At 36.2% G+C, this 23,955-nt stretch overlaps 1 protein-coding gene across 2 annotated transcripts in view; it reads left to right on the top strand.

Moving 5' to 3' along the window:
• The window catches only part of ADK (adenosine kinase), a 279,602-nt gene that overhangs the window by 134,079 nt on the left and 121,568 nt on the right, over positions 1–23,955 (top strand). The gene's annotated exons all lie outside the window — the stretch shown is intronic.

Below are 23,955 nucleotides of genomic sequence, written 5' to 3'. Positions count from 1 at the left end.
AAATTAACAAACATAAAACATCTACGACAGATTAAAACCTCAAAACAGGCATGTAATATATGGATTCTGTATGACAGCTGCTTCCATTCCGCTACCTGAGCTATGTGGGAACAGCTGGTAAGAAGTGTAAAAAATTGATTATCCAGGAGGAACAAGTTCATTGAAAATACAGTTATTTCTTTTAGGTAGTGTTAATGTCTCCTACAGCCTGTTAGTGTGCACTGCTGTAGGCTTTACATGGTTGTTATTGATTCTTGTGTATGGCCAGGACTGCCCCTTTATAACTGTCAAAAAATACTTCTGACCTTCTCAGTGTACAATGAAAATACATCCCACTGCTATGACCGTATGTTTTTGCTGTGGTTAAAAAAATATGTAGGTGTGTTGTCCACTAATTTTTTATTTGTTTTTTCAAGTGTTCCGAGCTCTTTATTTTCCAAATGCAGTTCTTGGGAATTAATGCTGTTGGCTGAATGAAAGGCTAAGAGTACAGTTTAAATAAAGGGGAAGAATGACAAATATTACCAAAAGTGATACCACACTGTTTGGTTTTTGGGTTTGTTTTTTTAATTTTACCGTGCTTACCAATGAAGCTTCCAATACACAATTTAGAAAAATTAAAGTTAGTGGAGATGCTTCAGGAAAAGTGGGAAATATTACATGAGGTGATAAACAGGTTTGTATTTTTTAAGGCATAGCCTTCATCTTATTTTAGTTGTGAAGTCATTCCTCTGTGTTCAGTCAGTTTGATCACTTAAATTTTGACGAGGTGATTCACTACACTGATTTTCATACATATTAGAAGCTGTTCTTCAGATGCCAGTTCTGCGACATCCAAGCTTTGATAAGAGACAAATAATTATTGTACTAAAATGAAAATAAACCCAAGATGTGTGTATGATAATGGATAGCTAAATAACATTGAAGTGCTAATAAATTTTATTAGATATTTGTAAAATTAATTCAGATTAGGGAAACATATGATTGCAGGAGGATGTGCTGGGTAAAGAGCCTTGTTCACACATGTAACAAAAGCATTCGAGGATGATCTAAGAGATTTCTAGGACAGTATTATCACTTCAGATTACAGACTGCATGTGTAACTTTACTTAAGGAAAGGAGACAACGTGTAGAACTGTACATGGTTCCTCATGCTACACTGTGTTCATGCCCTTTTCTTTCATTTAGCTTCTTTACTTGTGGGTTTGTAGCAATTTATGAGATTAAACGAAACCATGTAGTGAGCAATTACCACTCCTGAGGTAGAAGGTAGCTCTCCAAGTCATTAATTTGTCTACTGTTGTATGTCTTCACTTTAGTCTTATTACCTTCCTTGACTTTGCACTGTGCATATGTTGCTTTTCATTTCCTTCTTTCTATCCAACTGTCACCTATTTCTTGGATTGCATTAGAGTGTATGTCAGTGACAGATACTTATTCTGGAAATCCGTGTCCTGAGATTATCAAACAATCTATTTTCTTGGCAGAGTAGGGCAGTTGTTGCTTTAGGACAGGTCTCTGATATCCTGTGGTCATCTGTATGTGCTTCATAGAAGAGATAATATGCTTTTCAATGCAGCATTCAGCAGAATGGTCCTCAGATGAAACTTAGCTCTGAAATCTAATCAATTCACAGAGGGAGGAGTAGGTACAAACGAAAAGATAGTGAAGCCGTGACAGAACCCTTAAAGACAACTTCTGTTACCGTGAATGAACACAATACATTTATTTTAGCCATCTGGTAATCAGATCTGGCAGACAAATTAGAGAAAGACTGGCAGAGAATAGGACCCTGTAAATCACGGATAGAAGCAAAATGCAGAGGCTGCCCCAGCTTTCTCAAAGATGGTAAACTTTAGAAGTGTATCTTAATCTTTTTAAATTACTCTATTTTGTATCATTTAGGATAGGTTACATGTACTGTCAAACTCTATGCAATTTCTTTCTCTTCTCCAGATATAATTCCTATACTTGCAGTAATTTATACAGTTGACATCATATCTTCCAGTCTGTCATATTCATTTCACTGTGGATCAGCTAGCTGTGCTGCTGGTGTCTGATTAGAATTCACTGTGAGGGATTTTATTTGGTTCCTACTGGGGCTAGAAAATGTCTCTTCCTCAGATGCTTCCCTTATTTCACAATAAGTTGAAACTTATGATAGCACTAAGCACTGTCATTTAGTCTCTGGAATTGTGAATGGGACACAACCTGAGATGAAAATAATCATAAACTGGGGGAGGAATAGGCATGGCTCTGTTAATTTTTTTCTTTTTCTCTCTTTCTCTGAGTCTGTGCTTGCTTTCAGAACTTGCATTTTAGAAATCTTATGTGTTAGAGTTACATCTTACAAACTTGGGTGATAAAACTCCGTGTTTGTGCATCTTGTTGTCTTATTTTCAGAGGCATTTAATAAACTGATGGTAGTACTGGATTTATGCAGACATCTCTAAGAATTCTCTAACATGTATTGTGTTGTGGGATTTTTGTATTGTTTTTTGGGTCTAGTCAATGTCTAACATCAACTGAAATCTATGGGAGTTGCTGGTGTTCAGTTCCTTTAACATTGCACACAAACATTTTGACACTATTAATGCAACTTGCATTAATTATATTGTTTAACTATTAATTACCTATAGCTATGAATTTTCAGATTTTAGTAAGGCCCAGAATGCAAAGATATGTTTATTGTCAGTGGTTTTGCTAAAAAAATAACCTGCTAGTAAGAGTTACTTAGGAGAGCAGGAAAACTGAGGAGAATTTTAGTTGTCGTTTGACTCCAGTGGACATATCTGTGTTACTGTATATGTGTAAGAAATTTTGCACTTGTTCTTTGACAATGGGAAGAAAATGGAAAAGGAGAAAATGCTTTCCTTCATTAGAGGCTGCACTTATGAAATGTTAACCGTGACAATTGATATACTCAGCTTGCTCATACAGACAGCTGAATTTTAACTTTCTCCCTGAATTTGAACATGATTGTTAGAAGTATGGTGCTTCCCAGATATGTGTTTTCTCATGTACCAGTTAGCCATCCTTATTTCTGCCGATTATTTAGTTTTACTCAGTTTGTTCCTCAGTCCAACACCTGCACTCATTTAATGTGGATGGAACACTGTCATGTGATGCTCATATTATCTTGGTGCTGAAGTAATGTATGTCTTCTTTAAAGTTCCTTCTGTGTTTCAGTTGTTTTTTTTCCCTAGGCACTTCCCTTCACTAAGCATATGAAATGGTGAGGTTGACTGCAGTTAGCTTCCCAGTCTGTAGTAACTTGAGTCTTAGCTTAGAATGGATCAGTTCATTAGCTTCCAAAACCCAAACAGATCTTCTTTTAATAAAATGCTTGTCTCTTTCCTGTACAAAGGAAAATATTAGAATGTTATTTAGGGACTGTATTTGAATTTGTGTTTTGTGGATATAATTTATAAACTGAAAAAGTTGGTGCTATAAGTGATATCTCTCAAAACTTTTCTCTTTAGTATCTGCATAGACTGCTTTGCCATTTCCTGCTGAAAGCACTGCTGATGCTGAAGCTTTTTTGTAGCTCTAAGGCTTATTTCTAAGCAGCTGAATTTTGGGTTATTCACTTTGAGAACTGCCATACAACCTTTTATTAAGAGAAGATAACACTTTCATTCAGTCAGCTTTGCATGGACTGTTGTTATTTCATAATCCTTAAAAGTGTAAACTGTTTTCTTCTTCTACTTCCATGTAGTAAATAATGGAGGTTTCTCAGTGGTGATGCCCTTCAGTTGTACCACACTGAGTATAAAATTTTCTAATGCTGCTTAAATTTGTTAGCCCACAGTTGAATTACATTCAGCACCTTCAGCATCTTTTGTGCTTTCAAAGTGAATGTCAAGTGTATTTTGATAATGACAATTCTGATCAAGACCAGGAATTCTGATCTTAGGCTGAGTTTTGAGTAGGAAATGTCATTTGTTGCACCTTGTCATAACAAACCCAATGTAACCTACCTGTCTACTGGAGGAGAAGTTTTTAAAACTCCAACCACTCTGGTATGCTTCAACAAATACTGTGGTATTTTTATATTTATTTTCTTTTAATGCCTAAGTGCTTGTCTAAGCAGAGAGATACTGTGGTAGTGTAGTGGGCTTGATGGAGGAATTATCTGATTTCAACATGAGTCTGTCAAAACATAAGCTTAATGTCAACAATGTGTAGCAAAGCTTAAATAACATTCTACAGTATTTTACATAGGGTTTGGCTATTCTACTCAAGAAAAAGTGCTGATTATTATAACAATGTAAGTATAAATGAAATTTCTTTTGTACTGTCTCCTCCTTTCAGAGCCATATTCAGTGATGGCATTTTTATTGTAATTTACTGCTATGTTAAGTATAATAATTTACAATGGATTGTGATAGGTTTTTTCCTTTGAGATGTGCTAGGTCTGTGTGTGCATCACAGGAAACAAGAAACTGGAAGGAAGCAAAATATTCCGAAAAAGGGCATTTGTTTTAATAACTCCACAATAACTTTTTTCCCATTGATAACTTCTACTCTGGCATCAGTGTGCCATTTGACATGCAAAACTACTTCTCACAATAATGAATAGGTTTCATGGCCAGGAAAACACCTTTCTGAATATCTTAACCATAGAGAAGAAGATGCAGCTAGCAACAGTTAGTTGTGGCCTTTTTTGATGGCCTGGGATAACATCTCCTTCCTGAAACCCACCATCTTGAGCCACTGTGTTTTCTGGAAGTTACAGCGAAATTGGGATGCATTTGCTGTGGAGAGATGATAGACTCTGTATCTAACCAGGAAGCAAATCTGCCGTTTACTGCCTTTCAAAACAAATATGGGTGAAAAAAAACTTTCTCTCTCATAAATGCAGAAATCCTCAGCTTTATTCCTTTGATTAAAATGCAAAAGCAAAAAAGCTTTCTCTAAACTGGCACCAGCAGATGTTATGTCATCCTGTGATATATTTAGGATGTGGTGTGCGTTATGCCACCATCTAAGGTATAACCTCTCAAGCGTAAACAATTTTCTCAAGTAACTTACATGTAAAAGTGAATTAGAAGCTTTTTTCTTATTTTTTTGTGGTGAAGTTTGGTCCTCAAGATGTCACTCTTTGAAGATGAAAGCTTTGTACTTTATGCAGAAAAATGCATCATCAACTTTAAAGAAAGGTTGTACCTCCTGTTTCTGTAAGAGAAAATTAACGAGAATCTGTCTAACACTGTAAAAATATTTATTTCTAAATGTTCACCTCTATATTATTAATTGAATTTTTAGTATGAAGAATATACATGTTTCCTTTTCAATCATTCTCCTCCTATCCCACCACTAGCCTTTAAATTGCAGATATGCTTCTTCAGCACAGTAATTAGTGAAGTTCAGTCATCGCTCCTTTTATCATGTGATTTTTGGGTGTTTTTTTAGAAGAATGCATTATTAGAACACTTACACAGCCAGTCTAGCTGCAACAGCCAGGCGGCAATAGCAGTGCCATTTTTCACAAAGAAAATGTTGAACAGGAGCCAAATGTTTGGTGGCAGAGTCTGTTGCTAGGAAATCAAGTTCCTGAGGCGATTAATGACAAAGCAAGCAATAACAAGAAGGCAGAATTACAGATTTAAAAGAGAGGGAGAAAAAAAAGTGGTTGGTGTTATAATTACCCAAAGAAATCCGTACTCATTAAATTGGCTGTTTTTATGATTGACTTTAATTGGAGGTTAGCTCAGATATTTAGCTCCTTTCCCACCCCTTTAAACACACACATGCACATAATCTGTAGAACTGCAGACTTGTTTTTCTAAGCATTGAGAGGAGCTTGCCCTGTAATTTGATCCCCACTGACAGATGCATTTTCTATGCTGCCATTTTGAATTAACCTATTGTGCAACAATTTTCCTCAGCTCTGTTGAATAAAACATCAAGTCTTATTACCTCAGATGGATTTGATAGAGTAAAAGAATGTACTTCTAGCTGAAGTAGACTATTTGCAATGAGTTCAGTGATTTGAACTCTGCCAACAAGCCCCAATAATTTGTGATGTATACTTAAAGAATGAAAGAGAGAAGAGCCACGTGGGGGGTCTTTTTGGCTGTATGAAGTTCAAACACAAACCTCAGAGTAATATTGTTGTTTGTGCTAAGGTTATTCCCCAAGATCAAACCTTTTTAGATAAAGCATGTTAACTGAGATTTTTTACTATTAAGCAGATTGAGTTTGAACTGTAGATTCTCTTATCCCCAGTGGTTATCCAAACTGTCAGGCTGCTGTGGGATTAGAAAAATAAAAATAAATCCCCCTCTCCCAGAAACCCCAACAGTTGGATTTTACCTCCGAGACTTCTTTTGTGAAGAGAAATTTTCCCTTGTAAAGTTAAACTGAAATAAATGATGTTTTAAAATTATTTTAAATTCCAAATAATTTGTATTCTGTGGCAAGGGGAGAACAGGCTTTCACCTTATTCACTTTCCTGCCCAATTAGAAAACCTTATTCAGTTGGTTCAACAAAATTTTGGCACAGAAATCGGGAGGCAACTGACCCTGACATTTAAATCCTGTCATGTTTCATCGCTCATATTCAAGACAGTATTCCTTACTTGGAGCAAGTGATAAGTGAGAAAATAACCTTTTACAGTACCTGTAAGTGAACATACAGAAGTTAACTATAAAAGCTAAATGGTGCCACAGCTCTCCGAATTCCTAATCAAACAGTGAAACAATACAACTGCGCGTATTCTGACCAACAATACCCACATTACTAATCAGATGCCAATGCCAAGCTGTCTGCTTTGTTAAATACCCAGGTTCCCTGAGGCAAGAAGACAGCTGCTATAACTACTATGAAATTTGGTAGCTCAATCTATTTTTGCTACCCTTGGGCTATCAAGCTACTGTTAATTCAGACCACCCCAATTGGTACACTTTAGGGATTTTTTTTTCAAAGTGTTTGTAATTAAAATGATAAAACATCATTATTACTCCGAAGATGTTGTGTGCGCTGTGATTTGACAGATACCTACAGAGATAAACCCAGCATGTAATTTTCATTGACATAATGGTTGTGATTGCATTACCCTTTTAAAAGTATATTGCTTTTTAAAGGGGGTGGGGTGGGGAGAGAAGGGAGAGGGCATGCTTTTATTTCATTAATAGAATATGTAAATCTGTTGAAATACTAAATCAGTCTCTTGGTTGCAAGCTACTTGTCTGCAGAGGCTGAATTGGGCTTTGTAGCAGGCTGGGGAACGCTGAGAAGTGGCACTCACCAGGGACAGGGACCCGCTGTGCCACCTGCAGCTCACTGCAGAGACCTCTGCTCCCAGGTGCCTCTGCCTTTAGGGACACTGAGTCTCAAATCACATGTAAAGTCTGGGCAGACTTAACACACTTATTTAAATGTAAATTAAAAAGGGAAGACTTCATACTCTTAAGTGGTGAGGTGAGTCAATTGGAAGGGAAATTTTCACTGTAGGTCCCTTTGCATGTCAGGCTTTATTAGATGCTCTCCTTGTGAGAGCATAAGAATTTTGTCTGTTACCATGTCAACTTTCTTAGAGCAAAATCTCTCAACTGAAGCACCATCAAATCAAGGCATTAGAAGCTCTGAAACAATATTGGTTCTATCTTGAATTATTTTTTGTTTCAGTACTTCTCTGATAATGTTTTAGAAGGATCATTAAATTAAGACTGTTCTAAAGGCTAAAACTTGGAATTTGTGAATTTTTCTAATTTGAGTTAAGGTATTTGTTTTGGTCGCTGTCTACCAAAATTTACAATAAATTGGTAGTCACCACTCTGTGTGCGGTTCCTCCCTTCTTCTAAAGGACTTGATCTTCCTTACATGAGGAAATGTCATAGTCTGCATAACTCTGGAATATATATTCTTTGTGTCTATATTATCAACTGTTACATTAAAAAAACATATAAATATTGCAGCAGTTGTGCTCTGTTTTACATAAAGAAGGTTCATTTCAGTAAAAAATGTGCAAGTGTGTAACTTGAGAGCTGAGTTAAGCTATTTGTGGTAGCCCACTACTTGGTCTGAAGTGAAAATTATAGTTTCATTTATTGTTTACTCTTGTGATAGGGACAGTGCAGTTGTTTAAATAAAAGATTTTATTTTTTTTAAGAAGAGTTATGAAGAATGAATTGCTTTGAAATGAGCACTCTGAAATGATTGCTTTTGGACTTGATACTTCAAAGCCAGTAACTTTTGTACTAAAATTATAGAATGTTAAAATATGAATGCACATAATGCAAGGGGATTCATATATACTGCTTCTTAGCTCAAACCTGAACTGTACTGAAGGGCATTGATCTACTGGCCTTGCCAGGATAGGAACCTGCAGACTGCTTTTTGATTCTGCAAGAAACCATTATAACTTTGGAAAGTAAAAATGTTTTTGCAGCATGGATAATCAATATCGTGAAAATCTGTGTCAAGAAAATTTTGATGCTGTATTGTGCTTAGCAATTGTGTACTCGGAGTAAAAAACCTATTTTGCAAAAATGCCTCTGCACAGATGTTCAGTGATAACATATTAAGCACATTAACAGTATGCCTTGCAGATTGAGCTTTTTGCAACTTTGTGATAAACTCTTTAGCCCTTTAGGAGACAGCAGGGCTGAGTCCTGTCAGCCTTGTTTGTTATCAGGTTTATTTGAAACAGGAATTGACTGATTCCAAAACCAGGCTCTGAAAGTTCATTTGAAAGAAGCTGCTGAGAAGTTTTTGTGGTATGGCTTTATTCCTTCTCGTTCAATCAGCAGTGCACTTGGTCACCTTGGTAAATGTGCTTCAGACTGTCTGGTTTGGTCAAAAGAAAGAAGATCCTCCTTTTTTCTTTCCATTTTCCTTTAATTAAGGGTAGAATGCTTAAGGAAATACTACATTCTCTGAATAAGTAATGAGTGCCATTTTTGAAGTATTTTTTAAGTTGGAGAAGTGGATGTAGACAAGGTTTCTTTCTAAGACATATATAGACCATCATGGTAGCAGGTAGGGCTTGATGGATGAAACATCATTTTAGCTATATGAACAAGAGAAAAACACCAGTACTAATCCTTGCAGAGGTTTGACTTAAACAAAAGCTAAGAGCCCTTAGATTTTGTCCACAATAGAAGGATTTTGCTGATGCAGCTGCGGATTTTGCTGATGTGGAAAACCATCCTGGGGATTTACACTTCTTTCTGGCATAAGCACCCTAATGTGGAGGCAGCTTGTAACAGCTGCTGTACCAGCAGAAATGCTCTCACCTTCCCAGACAATCATACTTGCACCAGTGTTACTGTTGGCAGGACTGTGTTGGTTAAGGACAATGTGGTTTTCTCATGTTTCTAAATAATGTAGCTGCTTGAGCAAAATGATTTAGTAAAGACCTGGCCATAATATTCACCATAAGTACTCAGACCTTATAGTCCATAAATATTACAAAGCTCTTTCTAAATCAGGTTTCCCATGTGTGGTACATGGCTAACAGTTTTAGCCCTTGAAGATGTGTAGATGAGATCTGGTTTGTTACCATTTTTTATGCTGAAGTTACTGAAATTGTTTTGCAGAATGCCACTGCTCCTAATAGTTTTTGCCGACTATGCTATTGCCAGATGCAACATAACAATACTTTCCTGCAAATTTGAAAATGGTGGGAAACAGCAGTTAACAGTATTTAGCATGAAATATGCCTCAGCATATGCCTCTGAACATGTCTTTTTAAGACCATATGGAGTATAATTGGTGCTGAACAACATTGAGGTGTTTTGTGAAAAGTAAAGGCTAAGCATTATAAAAAGTCATAAAACCTAAAAGAATGAGGCAAATGTAAGAAGTGGGAGAAAGAGGGGGGTACTGAATATTCTGTCTTGCTCTCTGCGTAACCTGAAGTAAGAAACCATAGTATTTTTCATAGTTTTTTTCTTCACAGTAGGGTTAAAATTAAGAAATTCTATGTCAGGTAGTGGATATGGAAGATGGTATGAGTAATTGTAATGAAGCAGAAACAACCTTGTCATCCACTGAGAGCACCCAGGAGAACACTGGCATTTATAGCTGTGCATACTATCACTGGCACTCATCACAGCAAAGTAAGGTAAGAATGAATATCTCCTTAAATATGGATTTCCCCTGTCCTTTGAGGACTGGAGTCAAAACTTAATACTTTTTACTCGTTTAGTTATTATTAAGATAGCTTATTTCCAAGAGACAATTTAGAATTAATAGACCAATGTGCTAAAATTTAAGTTCCTCACAATTTTATTGATTTTAATCATGAACTGTAGCTGAATGTAGAAAAAAAAGTTACAAACTGTAAGTGATTGGAAATTTTTAACAACATGAAGGATCCAATTTTCTCTGAAGAAAGAGAGAAATTTTCAATGAGCATATATATAAAGGATAGCAAGTATTCATTCCCCAGAACCCGTGCTGTCCCTAAGTGCTTCTTTATGCTGCTGAGAATGGGCTGAAGAGAGTTTCTGCTGAGGACTGTAGATTCTTATCTGCCTAATTGAGCCATCATTTGTTGACATGAGGGAAATCATGTGACCTGCCTTTAATGCATTTCACAGGAACAGCAGAAGTGGAAAATGTAGTTCATGGAAGGGGAGCAGAAAATGTTAAAATTTTTTAGAGTGGCCTCGTATATGAAATACTGTTAAGTTTGTATTGCAGCAGAGTCAAATGCTTGAACATTAAATACATTAAATACATTAAATAAAATTGTCAGGTTTTAATTATCCTGAAAACATTGAGCTTCTATTACAAAGCCCACAGACTTTCAAAATATGAATTTAATAAGTTATTAGTTTTATCATTATGATGATAAAATTATAGCAGTAGAATTGAAAGCAGGTGTCATCTTTCTTTTCTTTTTAGCAAAAATATAGTTACAGTAATCAGCCCAATTGCAGAGTTGATATCAAGTGTTGTACAATGGTAAAAGTAGCAACAGAAAACATACAGTATTATTATTTAGTAGATAGGTATCAGAAAAAGGTGTTTAAAAACCCTGTAATAGAAGGCACATTCTCTGCTCTATGACCTTCAGTCACGCTCCCTAACCAAATATCCCATTCTATAGAATGCAGCATTACAGGCTTAGCAGCTGTTTTGTTTGTTCCCCAACACCAGGTTGAATCGATGTCATCTGTAAGAAAAGTTAATTTTAATTTTTTTTTTTTAAATAAATGATTACTGGCTGCTCTGTTGATGAAGTGGTATCATAGGTCAAAAAGTAGGGGTGCAGAAGCAAAACCACTTTAGAATTATGTGTAGAAGTCATGTAACCAAGGAACGTGAGACTGATATCACTCTGGAGGTTGGCTTACCGAGGAACAGATAATCTCATTGTGCCTGTGAATTTTCATATCACTAGCAGTCATGTCATGACTGACCTGACAGGGAAGAGTATGAGAAGAGTACTTCAGTCCTTCTGCAACTGCAGATCTACGTAGGAAATCCTCTAAGCTGAAAATAGTTGACAGCTGGAAGAGTATTTTATGTGCCTTTCTTGTTTTACTCTTGTCTAGACATCCACTTGTGGCTACTGTTGGGATGTGATACTGGACTAGGAGGGACTTTGAACTGATAATTTGCTATTGCAGCTTTTAAGTTCAAAAGATTCATGTCTTGCACCTCTCATTCTTGATTTTTGACATAGTGTGAGAAGAATAATGAAAAGTAAGACAAAAGTACTGGAGGTTAAAAAGAAAAATATAAATCTTTAGATGTTGGGGGAAAAAAAAATCTCCTGGGCATGTTATAACATAGTGTCTTATTCTTTTGCATAAAAAGAATATATGTGTTTTAATGTTTTATTTTGAGAAATATTGTGATAGTATTAGTACAGTAGAGTACAGCTTACCATTTGTGAGCCATGGTAGAGCATTTACTGTGTTTTCCACAGTATTCAAGGTATTGGTTTTAGATTTGAAACTAGATTTTGTTAAGCTATAATTGTCTTAATCCTGTGTTACCAACCAGAAAGACACTCAACAATTAACATCTGCCCTGAAGGCAAATGTTTTAATTCTGACTGTACAATGTAATAATATGTAAGTAAGTAGAAAATTCAAGGGTGAATTTAGACTTTTCGTGTAGAAGGCAACACCAAGCATATTACCCAGGACATGAATTCCATTTTCTAAGCTGAAGGCTCCTTGTTTCCCAGTATGGGGGAGTAATTCATACCATTTCATGGAGTCTGGGATATTTTGGTGCTAGGTGACATTTGCCAGGAAGGAAGAACACTTGCACATTTCTTCCTATTCTCCTCATTTCAACCCAGTTAGATTAGAATGTAGCAAACCTTAAACTTCGCTCTTGCTTTCTCCTTTTTACTCATAACATAAATATATTTGTGCATATGCGACTGATTCATCAGTTGGCATTTGGGAGTAAATTTCTCCTCGTCCTAACAATAATTAAGCAATGTTTTTATGGTAAGAGGGTTTTTCCCAAAAATCTAAGTTCCGTCGTCATCTTGTCTTTTCAATCTTATTACTACCGTATATATTATGATGCTAATAGTAGTCACTGACATTTTATTTTAAATAGATACTACTTAATATTGCATCAGTTTTACACCATGGTCTTGTCCTCTTGTTACAATTCAGCTACATTTTCAGTTTTAACAATAGCTAGATTTTAAATTAATAGAGAATACATAGCTTTGTATAGAACTCATGGAAGCTTCTTCCACTGGCAGCTGGAAGATGCTTAAAACAAGAAAAGCAAACCAAAAAAAAGTCTTAATATTACTGAGTATGTGGGCCTTTTAGATGGCATATGAGGTTTTAGTTTTGGCAATTGAAAATGTCCAGTGGAAATCCATTTCTTTTTTTAGTATATCAAGAAAAGGGGGATTGAGATGATGAGAATCTTGGTTTGTTGATATGGCCACTGGCAAAAAATCAGTATTGCAGAGTGACTCATCTGTACTAGAGGGGCAACAGTAGCCTACAGCCAAATAAAGAGAAAAATAAGTTACATTGTGTGTTTGCTCTTATATTTTGCTTACGTGCCTTAATTATTGTAATTGAAGTAAGATTAAATACTTATTATGACATCAATAAACTAAAAATTTGCATAATGAATTAGGCAAAATCTTGGAGACAATCCTTTACAGATTTTTGGGACAAATCTAGAATTTGTTTATAGTCCCTTCAAGTTGAAGAGCTGTGGCTAAATATGGAAGTTTTGATGAAATGCATAAAGTGTGTCAGTGGTAAGTTCTACATGAGAAGTATTTGCTTTGAAGTTCTGTTTGCCTTCACTGATAAGTTTGCCTAGCAATACTCAGAAATTATGACTGCCCTGAAATGGATGATGGTTCAAAATTAAGCCATGTGCAAATTAGGAGGAGTTAATATTTGCCTGATATGACAAATGAGTAATAAGTTTTAGGGCAGGCATAGAAGCAGTTCCCAAATTAAAATCTCTTATTTAAAAAGAATTAAAAGCTTTCAGAAATCCTATGAAATATTGTTGGTTCTTCTTCCGTGTCAGTAATGTTTATTACCACAAATGTTTGAGAATATATTATAATAAACTATCCAGTTCTTCCCAGATGTTAAGGATTTTTATTAATGACTTGTTTGGCTTTGTAATTGCCATGAAGTTTTTTCATTACCAAAACCTGTGACTAAAAGACAGCTTTCCCAAAATTTCTCAGTACACTGGTTTTTATACTGAACTTTATAGTTTGTTTATTTTTCAGAAGCTCTTAGCTTGTAATGTCTGATATCAAGTATTTTTTTGTCTAAAATGCATTGTAAAAGGGCACACATATGGTTGATCGGTCTTTGTTTTATTTTGCATAGCCTTGTTTGGCATAATGTTTTAAATAATGGAACACCACAGATCCTTCAGCCCTAAAATACTCTCTGCTGTTTGGTAATAATGGGCCAGAAAAATTGGATTTTATTCTTTTGTCATCTTTATTCCCTCGAACTTGCCACATTAAAAAGACTGCTGGCATTTTGCAACAAAATCCTGGATTTAAAGTGTATGGAAGCAGAGGAGTTATGCTGCAAAGATGGTTGGTTTAGTCTCCAGAGAGAGATCCTTTTTTTAAATCTCCTTAGACCTCAACCTTTTTCACAATAATGTTCTCTATACTTTGTCTTTTATTTTATAGTTTAATTTGCTTGTGCCACTTGGGAGATTTCTGTTGGCTACTGTAATCTGATGTAAAATATAAAAATTCATCTTGTCATTCTTGGAATCTCTTCTGCTGATGAGCTGCAGGATTCAGTAGCCTAAAGTCACATGAGCCTTTAAAACTGAATCATGGACCTCACAAATCATCTAAAGAGCAGTAATGGTGCAATCTGCAGCAATTGTCATCCATAGAAGGTTTGACTTTTTTTCACAATGTGGAAGGAAATTAAATGAGAGGGAGCAAAGAGCACTTTATAGAGGAATTTGAGCACCATAGGTAATGCTACTCATGTTTTTATTCAACATATTTAAGATAATTTGTTAGGATGTGGGATACCCCATTTGTTTTACAGTGTGGTTTTCCTGAAAGGGTAACACCAGTTAAGCACAATAAAGCAAACAAATAATTTTCTGTGGACATATGTGGTTGAAGTTCAGTGATTGTTGGTGTTAGGAGCCCCAGACTAGCAGTAGTTGATATGCCTTGTGTTAATGTGAGTGCGTGTGGTTTATGGTTCAAATGTAACAGTAAATTTAAGTGTAATTTTTCTCCAATTTTGCTCATATTTTTGTTATGTACATCAGAATTTTTGTAAGAGTTTATGTTCTAGTAAGATCACCCAAGTAATTGATGCATTATGTTGACTATGCTGTATAATTACTGATTAAAATTTTGTTAAAATTTAATTCAACACTGTCATATGTTCGTAATGGATATTTGAATTTTTAATATAAATGTTAGTGAGTTTACTAAAAATATCACTTGTCGTCTGACTCCAGCAAGCTAATCCTAAAAAAGAAAGAAAAACCCAGAAAAGGTAATTTCGTTTCAGAAAATAAATTTTCAGATACTAACAAGTTAAATGCAAAATTAAGCACACTTTCAAGTTGCTGCTTTGTCAAAATGGATTTAGAGTTAGGGAAATTCCTGCGGGTTTAAGTGAATTCTCCCAAGAAGTGGTGTACGTGACAGAAATGAAGAAAACTACTTAACTTGCTATGAAATGCACAACATTTATTATCAGTTTCAAACCTGATGTTTCATGCATTTGTAGCTGTTTATGACTGGCTTGAAAGCCAATTGGATGTCTGCTTTCAGAGGTGGCCGTGCTGCTCCAGCTGTGTTATAGCAGGAGTATTGACAGTGGTTTTATCTGAATGGGGTTGTGCTACTTTAAGCAATGCTTTGTTTAGGAGTACTTCATGGTTTGATTGATCTTGATAGTTTAAGGTGCTCTCTAAAGTTATAGGAATGTAGTTTAATACAGCTGTTCAGGCATGGGTTGGACAAAGTTATTGTCATTGATTTTCCTTTTAAATTCAAAACCAAGAATTAACCCCATCCCCTTTATTTGCTTTAAATCAATGCTGTTCCTTACATAAACTCCTTTCTTTCCCTCCTTTTTATGTCACTCTCATTAGATAATTAAGCATATATAAAACTGGGATTTAGATGCTGCTTATGTTCTTTAAAATATTTTCTTCAACAGAACAAAAAAGAAATATAAATGAGAAATAAAACTGTGGAACAAAGTAAGAGCAACATTTACAACTCTTGAGCAAGCTGATGGAGTATGATAAGTGCCAGAGTAGGAAATCACAGCCATGCTGTAGGAAAATGTTCACAAAATACCCTCTCAGCCTTCAGTAATCTGCAGCTCAAGGTCTTCCTCAGATAAAGGCTCAAGATGTTGTCAAGAGTTCTTGAGGTTTATCAGTTTTTCACACGTAAATGTAAACAATAGTTTTTGTTACTTCTCCCTTTTCGGCGTCTTGGAACAACAAGTCACACACTTCAGTAGTGCGTGGATGGGATATATTTTTTTTTTGTTCTGAACCTGCCATGTGGTAGTTTTATTTGATGTCATGTAGTCCCCATAGTATGAGAGGCCCTGAGCAATTGTTCCCCGAGTCCTTCCTGATGCTACAAGCTGTGTCTTCTGGAAAGGGGGAGTTTGTATGAGATGGTTGACATGGAGTGAGCAATTATGTGAAAGGAGAGTGACCACATATGGATCTTGTTACTGTGGGTAAGTTGTGAGGAAACACTTCTAACTTTTGAAGTGGAATAGGCTAATGTGTGGAAAGGCTTTAAAGTCCTAAAGCTTGCCTGCAGAAACTAGGAAACAGTAGTGCAGTAGTCACTCCACTGTTACATGAGAACTGTTGAATGTACACCCCGAGGGAGCTGCAAGATGTCCTTTCTTTCTAAAAACATGGATAAGCTCCAAGTATAGTCTTTCTAGAAGTTACCACGGAGTGCAGACTGTATTGAAGGTTACATTTGATGATCTTGGAGGTCTTTTTCAACCTTAACAATTCTATAATTCTATTACAGTCTAGTTTACTGTATATATATTTTCCAGTGTGGACAAGCCAAAATACAGCAAGTGTACATAGGTTTCTATTTTCTGTTAGTGACCTTATCCCTTCTTTTTTTCAATCTCATACAAAACGTAGTATCTCCTAATTGTGTGATGCCACATGATTGTGACATCTGGGCTCTAAATTTCGTAGCTCTGGTTTTCTTACTCTGTCTTCATACACCAGGTCTGCCTGCAGTCACTGAGTCCTGCTTCTGGTTCTCAAGAGCTGAACACTGTACTTCAGATGAGGATGTATGACTGTAATTTATTCAGAATTATTTCCTGAACTTTACTTTTTTTGTGGTTGTGAGCAATGAGTTTTTCCCAAGTACGTAAACTTTGGGGGTGTGTCTGCTTGGGTTTTTTTCCTTGTTTGAGCCCCTAATATCATACCAGAAAACTGTTTTTTACTCATTTGAATGGCTGTGAAAGACCAAGCATAGAATGGTATAAATGCTCTAATGATGGAGAATTAGAGATTAAAAGATACAAGAAAAAAAAATCATTCACCTGGCTTTTGGGGAAAAGGAATTCATCAATTGACAGCAGATGGGAATAGTGCCTGTCGTGTTGGTCTGTCTGGTTTGGTGCTGGTGGTGAAGAAGAGGGCAAACTGAATAAAGACTGCTTCCCAGAAATCCGTTTGCTGGTTTGTAAGTGATTTCTGATAGTTTAGATTTCATGAAGTTGAAAATCCCACATGTAAAAAAGGAAAATCGATCTTGCTTATGTTGTTTTATACCATTTTTGAATTGGTATGCAAAGGTTTTTTTTTTAAGCTAATATTTTTGTGGTTTTGTTTTACATTGTTTAGGCAACTCACAAAGTGTTGCATACGTGGGTATCTCCCAAGATTGTAGACTTGTGCTACTTTAAAAACATAAGATTACTGTATATCCAGTACCAGTAAGTTTAAAAAAAAAAAAAACAAAACAAAAGACTCACAAAAACAAGCAACAACAAAAAAATAAACCCAACAACTGCCCCAAAACAAAACTTAATAATTATAAAATGTGGGCTGCTACACATGGCTTAGTGCCAGAACAGTCAATGATGTGCAAAGAATCAGTCATAGCCTGAAATGAATTTTATCACAGTGCCACCCTCCTACACCTAACCCTGGCAGTTGCCTGTAGCTTTGCTCAAAATTAGGATATAAAAACCATTTCATGTTTTCACAGCAGCAAATATTGTTACTCATACAGGCTGTTGTGCAGACCACTTAGGATTTGTAAGGTTAGATTTATAGATAAACATAACAAAGTAATCAACAAATACTTTCAAAAGAAAATAGTGGGAAGTTGAGGAGGACATGGTGGCCATGCACTGATGCTTTGTGGAATGGTTTTTTGCAGTATTGCTGGTTTTTTAAATAGTCTGAGCATGGCTTTTGTGAAGCATGCATGGGCTGTATTTCTGCCCAGGCCTCAGAAGAGCGTGTGTGCCTTTAGATATCATCTAATTTAATTTCTTTTTCTTTGGATATGGTCTTAGTGGGACCCCACTATATACAATGCATGTGTTTTACCCTGACTGCCTGCCATGAGATCCTTTTCTAAGTTTTTTTCTGTACAGATCTGCTAATCTGTTTTGCCTTCAAAAGAACATTCACACCTTCTTTGTGCCTGTTCTTGAATTACAGGAATACATTTGTCAGTGTAACCTGGTAGTAACTTTACACACAAGGTCTGGTAGTAATAAATTAGTTTACTTATCTTGAGTGAGGGTGGACACACTGGGTGCGAAATAGGGTATGAGTTCCTGTGCCCTGGCACTATTGTGTCTTGTGTGGGACACAGAGGTTCCTGGGGCTCATCCCGGGGTTAGCTAGATTGGTATCCCATATGTTTCCTAAGCAGTCCTTTTGGGGTTCATAATTATATGTGGCAAAGAATTAAAGTCTTGACATGGAGCTTGTCAGCATCCATGTTGAGAATAGTTATATTAGCAGGAACTGAGTTGTTTTAGGTTGAATAGTATTGTATCACAAATGTTTCTGCAAAGTGTATCCAGCTGACAGTCTTCTTCCCTCGTAGGTTACCTCTCACAGGACAACACTCCAAAAGATAATGCTCATACTTAGAATTGAACTCTGAAATGTAAAAAAAAAAAAATAGATCCATAAAAAGGGCTAATGATTAGCAGTAACACTGTTGCCACCTCAAGAATAGGTTTTTTCCTGTGAATCATTGTTTATAGTACAAGTCCGCTCATAAACACCAAGTATATGTTCTCAGGGAAAATCTGAAGAGTGTTTTCTTAAATATACCAAACAAATTGAGTATTCCAGTTCTTTTCTTTTAACACAAATATCTTCTGGAAGACTAGTCTCTCACAAAAGTGGATATTGATGTGGTATCCATGTGGGACAGAAAAGGATTGTTTGAGCTCACTGAAGTGAAGTCTTCCACCCCTTTTGTAACAAATACAGACACCAGTAGATGAATGAGTGTTACAGCTGGTGCCTGTCGTGATCACATGTTCTGCTTATGGATCTTGTCTTACTCTAGATTTTGATGTATTACAATAATTGAAGTAATAAACTTCATAGTGAAAGATTCAAGGAGTAAAATATACAGCTTCTATACAGGCTTGAAATACCTCTCTTTTATTAAATTGAGGGTTTGAGGTTTAGGACAGCAGTATTTCTGTGGCTTTTTTTTTATGAAAAGACTGAAATGTTTGTTCTATTTCTAGTGAGTATAGGTGGGAGAAGCAACATTTTGTTAAACACATGCAACTATAACAACATTCTGACGGGAGTAATGTTAACTTATAAAAATTTCTTTCGCATGTGAATAATAGATAAGGCTGAAGTCTCCCACTGAAGTTTCTACATGGCATATCCATTTCACAAAAAACTTAATTCTTTCATAATGATGCTTTTAATTCTGGTAAAACAAATGGGTTATTGAAATGGGTGTCCTTCATTCATATTTTTCCATATAGTAGATCCAAATGGCTCTTCTTTAAGTGACCTGTGCCCTGTGCAGTCTCAGTATTTTCACGTGTGATCTGCAGCCCATAGCAGTAAGAGCAATGTCTGTGCTGTGGAAAGAAAGAGAAAACTAACAGATGTCTCTGAATGCAAGAAAGTCTTGTGGAAGTAGAAATGGGGTGCAATGCTATCTGTAGCTTTGTAGAGATTTCTGTGGAAACTTGACACTTCTGTAGTGCTGGTGTTCCATACCAGTACCTCAGAGCACAATATCTGCCTATTGTAGGAACCCTGCTCTATCAGCTAACATATTTATTTGTAAAAAATTCAAAGTCTCATATTCAGCAAGCCTTCATAAAATAAAACAAAACAAACCCATCCCTCAAAGAAAGCCAAACCCAAAACCCATGGAAAAAAAACCCACCACAGAAAATTAGTTTACCAGTTAGTTTATATTTCTTATTATTCTTTTTTTGTTTTTGTTGTCACTGTAATATTCTACCTTTTGTTTTAATAGTGACTTTTTCATACATTTGCCACTTCATAGATGAAACCACTGTTAGTTTGTCTCAATTTAACTTTCTTGTGAAGTCGATGCTTTTATTATTATTTAAAAATGCATCAGCATAAAATATTTCTATAGAAGTTAGTGGAAAAGATTATATTCTGCTCCATAAGGCTGCCCAGATAAATATGCAGGTGTGATATTACTTTTTTCCTTTGGATCCTGTTGTTTCCATGTGTCTTAGGAGTAAAACATTGACAGCAAAAACACATACAGGACTAAAACTCTAGTTCTGTCTCCCTAACAATCTTCATCAATCAGTATAGCTGCTAAAGGAGTTAAATGCCAGTGATGTGTTGTTTGGCAGGACTGCTTCATCCTAAAAGCAGGTAGTCCTGTTGTTGCATTAACTGGTGCAATTCCTTACAGGACAGTTGGTGCACAGTATAGTTTCAGTACATGAATTTAGATGTGGTTTTTAAAAGTACTGTTTTACTTGAGTAAGTCTAGTCTGAAATTCTGCATTTCCCTAGTGCTAAGCTTGTTTGTCCCAGAATTGCAGTATGTGTCTGCCATAGCATAAGGTGTTCAGGAGGAAGTACTTGATCTTGAAGACTTATAAGCAAAAAAAATACTAGTAGGGATATTGCAATCCTTCAAAAAAATCTCTGAGAATTCGCTATTACGAATCAATTTTGTATATGGGGGTAATAATGGGCATTTAGGGTACAATTCCTAGTGAAAGGATCTTAAAATAGATTTTTGAGGATTTTTTTTTTTCTTTTTATTTCCTGGACCTTTGAGTATACTGTAAGGTCAAAGGTGGAATTGTTGTCTAGATGTTAGATCCTGCTGCAGTGCTGTTTTTTTTCAGCATCCAGTCGTGTACTACAGAAAGTACTAGCAGGTTAATGTATCCAATTGTAATTTGTGAAAAGCTCAGTTAAAATCCACGAAGAAAAGCATCTGGTTTGTTACAGTCTTTCCGAACATTTAAGCAGCTGTGTGTGTGTTTCAGCTTCAAGCTGATCTCTCAAAAATGTGTAAATGCATGCTTTACACAATTCTGTTTTAAAATTCAGTTGTTTGCATTACTTCCGTGCCCTTTTCACAGCATTCTCTCATCTCCCACTCATGTATAGCAAACCTCTGTAGTTATTCCTACTGATTAAATTGGTGCTTAGAGATGAGTAGAGAGTAGTGAGCTGCAGGCTGTGCTTCTTGTGGATCTGATTATGACCTTTGAAGACTGGTGGTGATTTGTGGATGGGCTTTTAATTTGTCTGTTTGAACCTAGAAGTCAGGTTGGCATTCAGCAATAGCATGCAGTTCTTGGCATGTGGCATGGAAGCCTGAACACGAATGCTTACAAGAAAGTTCTGACCATCCCTTTTATGCTGCTTTTAAATTTGAGCTGGTCGATAAACTTCCTTTCCTGTTTACTTTTTCAAAGTAGTAATTTTGCATCGTGATCAAGTGAAGGGTGCCTTGGCACAGGAATAAACACTTAAACCTATGTGTCTTTGGGCCAGTAATGTTACAGAGGTGAAGTTTGAACAGGGAGGCAAGACAGTAAGTGGGGATTTTTTCCACCTGCAGGAATGTACTGAGTGTAAAAAACATAACAGGCAAAAGGGATTACATGATGTATAAAAATGTTGGCCCAAGTAGGCACAACTGTTCATCTAATTAAGAGATGAATGGATGGAAATCATATATATTATCTTCCTCAAATTTTCTGACTCAAGGTTCTGAGTATGTAAATATTATTGTAATTCAGTACTTAATTGTGAAATTTGCTAAGATATTTGATCCCGAGTTTTTTATGACGTGATAATACATCTATTTAAATGTATACCACACCAAAAAACAAGTAACTACTTAGTGTATACTGTCTGATAGAAAAGGGCACTAAAGAAAAGCTTCCCTATCCTGACAAGCTTAACACAGAATTCCCTAAAGTCTGCCTTTATAGTAATATTTTGTGTTGGACTTTGGGTTCTGTTACTATAAATTTTAAATTGCTCTTAAGGATGCCTTACATCTTTCATTGTAAGGTTATTTATGTATAAAAATGTTACTGAATTTGCTGCTTGTTGTCCATTTTCACCGTTGAAATCCAATTGTGAGGCTTGGGGTCAGCATTTTTCAAAGTTTGCAAAACTGTAATCCTTGAAAAATATTGTACATAAAATAGCAAGCTGTTTTGTATTTGTGAGAAGCTGAGAAAGTTATTACTTCAGCTTTTGCCAAGTAAGATGACTAGAAAAAGAAAAGTTTATTGTAGAGGATTACGGAAGGAACAGATTTATGGCGAGTGTCTGATATATACCCAGTATCCTCATGTTCAACTAAACCAGACTTGCCCTGGGCCTTCTGGAGCACAATGCCCTTAGCAAGTAGCTTTCGACAGCTTTTTCAGGAAGCAATATTTTTCTTCAGAGAGAGGGTCACTTCACTGTTTTTCTTTTTCCTTCTCTCCTGTCTTATCTTTTGAGTTCAGGAAGTATTTTAAATTTACAGCCAGCTTTGAAGGCATGAAGCAAGTTCAGCCCCAGAAGTATTTCCTGTTATGGCATTAATCTAATTCCATGAAAGTAGAACTGATTTTTCATCTGTAAAGTAAAGTGCCTGGAGCAGCAGACCATTACTCTGGGTTATCATGATAAAGAGGCTTAGTTTTGACACCAAAGTGTTTATCAGCCTAACCAGGGGAAGATTTCATCCTTTTTGTTGAAAGAGATATTAATGGATTATAATATTTCTTTGCTTCATGGAGACAATGAGTTCATATTGAAAATGTTGACCCGAAATAACAATGTTCCCATAACATATTATAAGCTAATTTATCTGGAAAGCTACCAGTACCTGGGGGACCAGGGAAAACTACTTGTAAAATGATAATATAGTGGGCAAGTGTGTCCTAAGTACATGATAATGATAATTCCAGAATTATAAACTAGTTCAGAGCTCTGGCTGGAGCTGCTGTTTACTTTATGGTTTCAGTGATGCCTGTGAGTGCAATTAGTCTGATCTACTCATTTTAAGGATGTTACAAAATTTACTGCATAATAGCACTCAGATACTGTAGACTACCAGTTTCACACCGCTTTTAGTGGCTAAAATTATGTTACCTTTATGTTGTGCTTCTAACAGTGCTTAAAGCATTCTGCATTTACCTAGAAACATGCAACAACTTATACCATATTCCTTATTTGTAAGACTACCTTCTAGAATGTGTAGGATTTTTTTAATATTTATGTTATAAGTGGATAGTTTGAAGTTAATACTTAAATAGTTAAACTTGACCATGAAAACTAGTGCCAGCTTGAAGCTTTGACTGTATCCAGTGTGTAACTGTACAAACTACATGTGCAAATCTGTTTCACGTGGGAACTACAAGAAATATCAGAGTGCATTTCTTCCCCACTCCAATTCTAGTGTCTGTATTTAGGTGTCGTCTCCCCAAATAAGCATTCATCTCCATGTTTGTTTGCTGTCACTTTAGAAACTATGGGTGAAGTGTATTCCCTGGTCTTGTGAATGTTGAGAGTAATTTTTACCTTATGTGTAAGGAGTAGGTTTTGATATGGTGGTGCCTGAGGACTAGGAAGTGATGCATTTTTTCCTCACTAACCTCTTGGGAATCATTGCCTTTGGTTTGCCTGGGGAGGCAGGAACCTAAATTTGTGCAGCCTGCAAGGAGAAGCTGCTCAAGGCAGCTGCCTGAAGTGGCAGCTGAAACAGGGCTCTGCAAGCATAGGAAAAGCTAGAGATGCACAGGCCAGTTAAGCCATAAATACTCAAGGTTACAGGAATCCCCAAGAGTGACTTAAGACTTGAAGGGAACACGGTTAAGAAGCAGGCATAGAAGGAAACATCATTCTGAGTCCAAATAGTTTTCAGGGGTGGCAATACCTGAGCCTGTGGCTGGTGGGAAGGACCAGAGTCCAGCGAGGGCAGCAGGATTGTCCTGAGGATCCACTGGGCTTGAAAGCCTGCT

This window comes from Lepidothrix coronata, unplaced genomic scaffold (assembly GCF_001604755.1).
Source record: "Lepidothrix coronata isolate B3197 unplaced genomic scaffold, Lepidothrix_coronata-1.0 Scaffold17, whole genome shotgun sequence".
NCBI classification, from domain to species: domain Eukaryota; kingdom Metazoa; phylum Chordata; class Aves; order Passeriformes; family Pipridae; genus Lepidothrix; species Lepidothrix coronata.
Note: the sequence above shows the minus strand (reverse complement) of the source record. Positions and strands in the feature narration are given on the sequence as shown.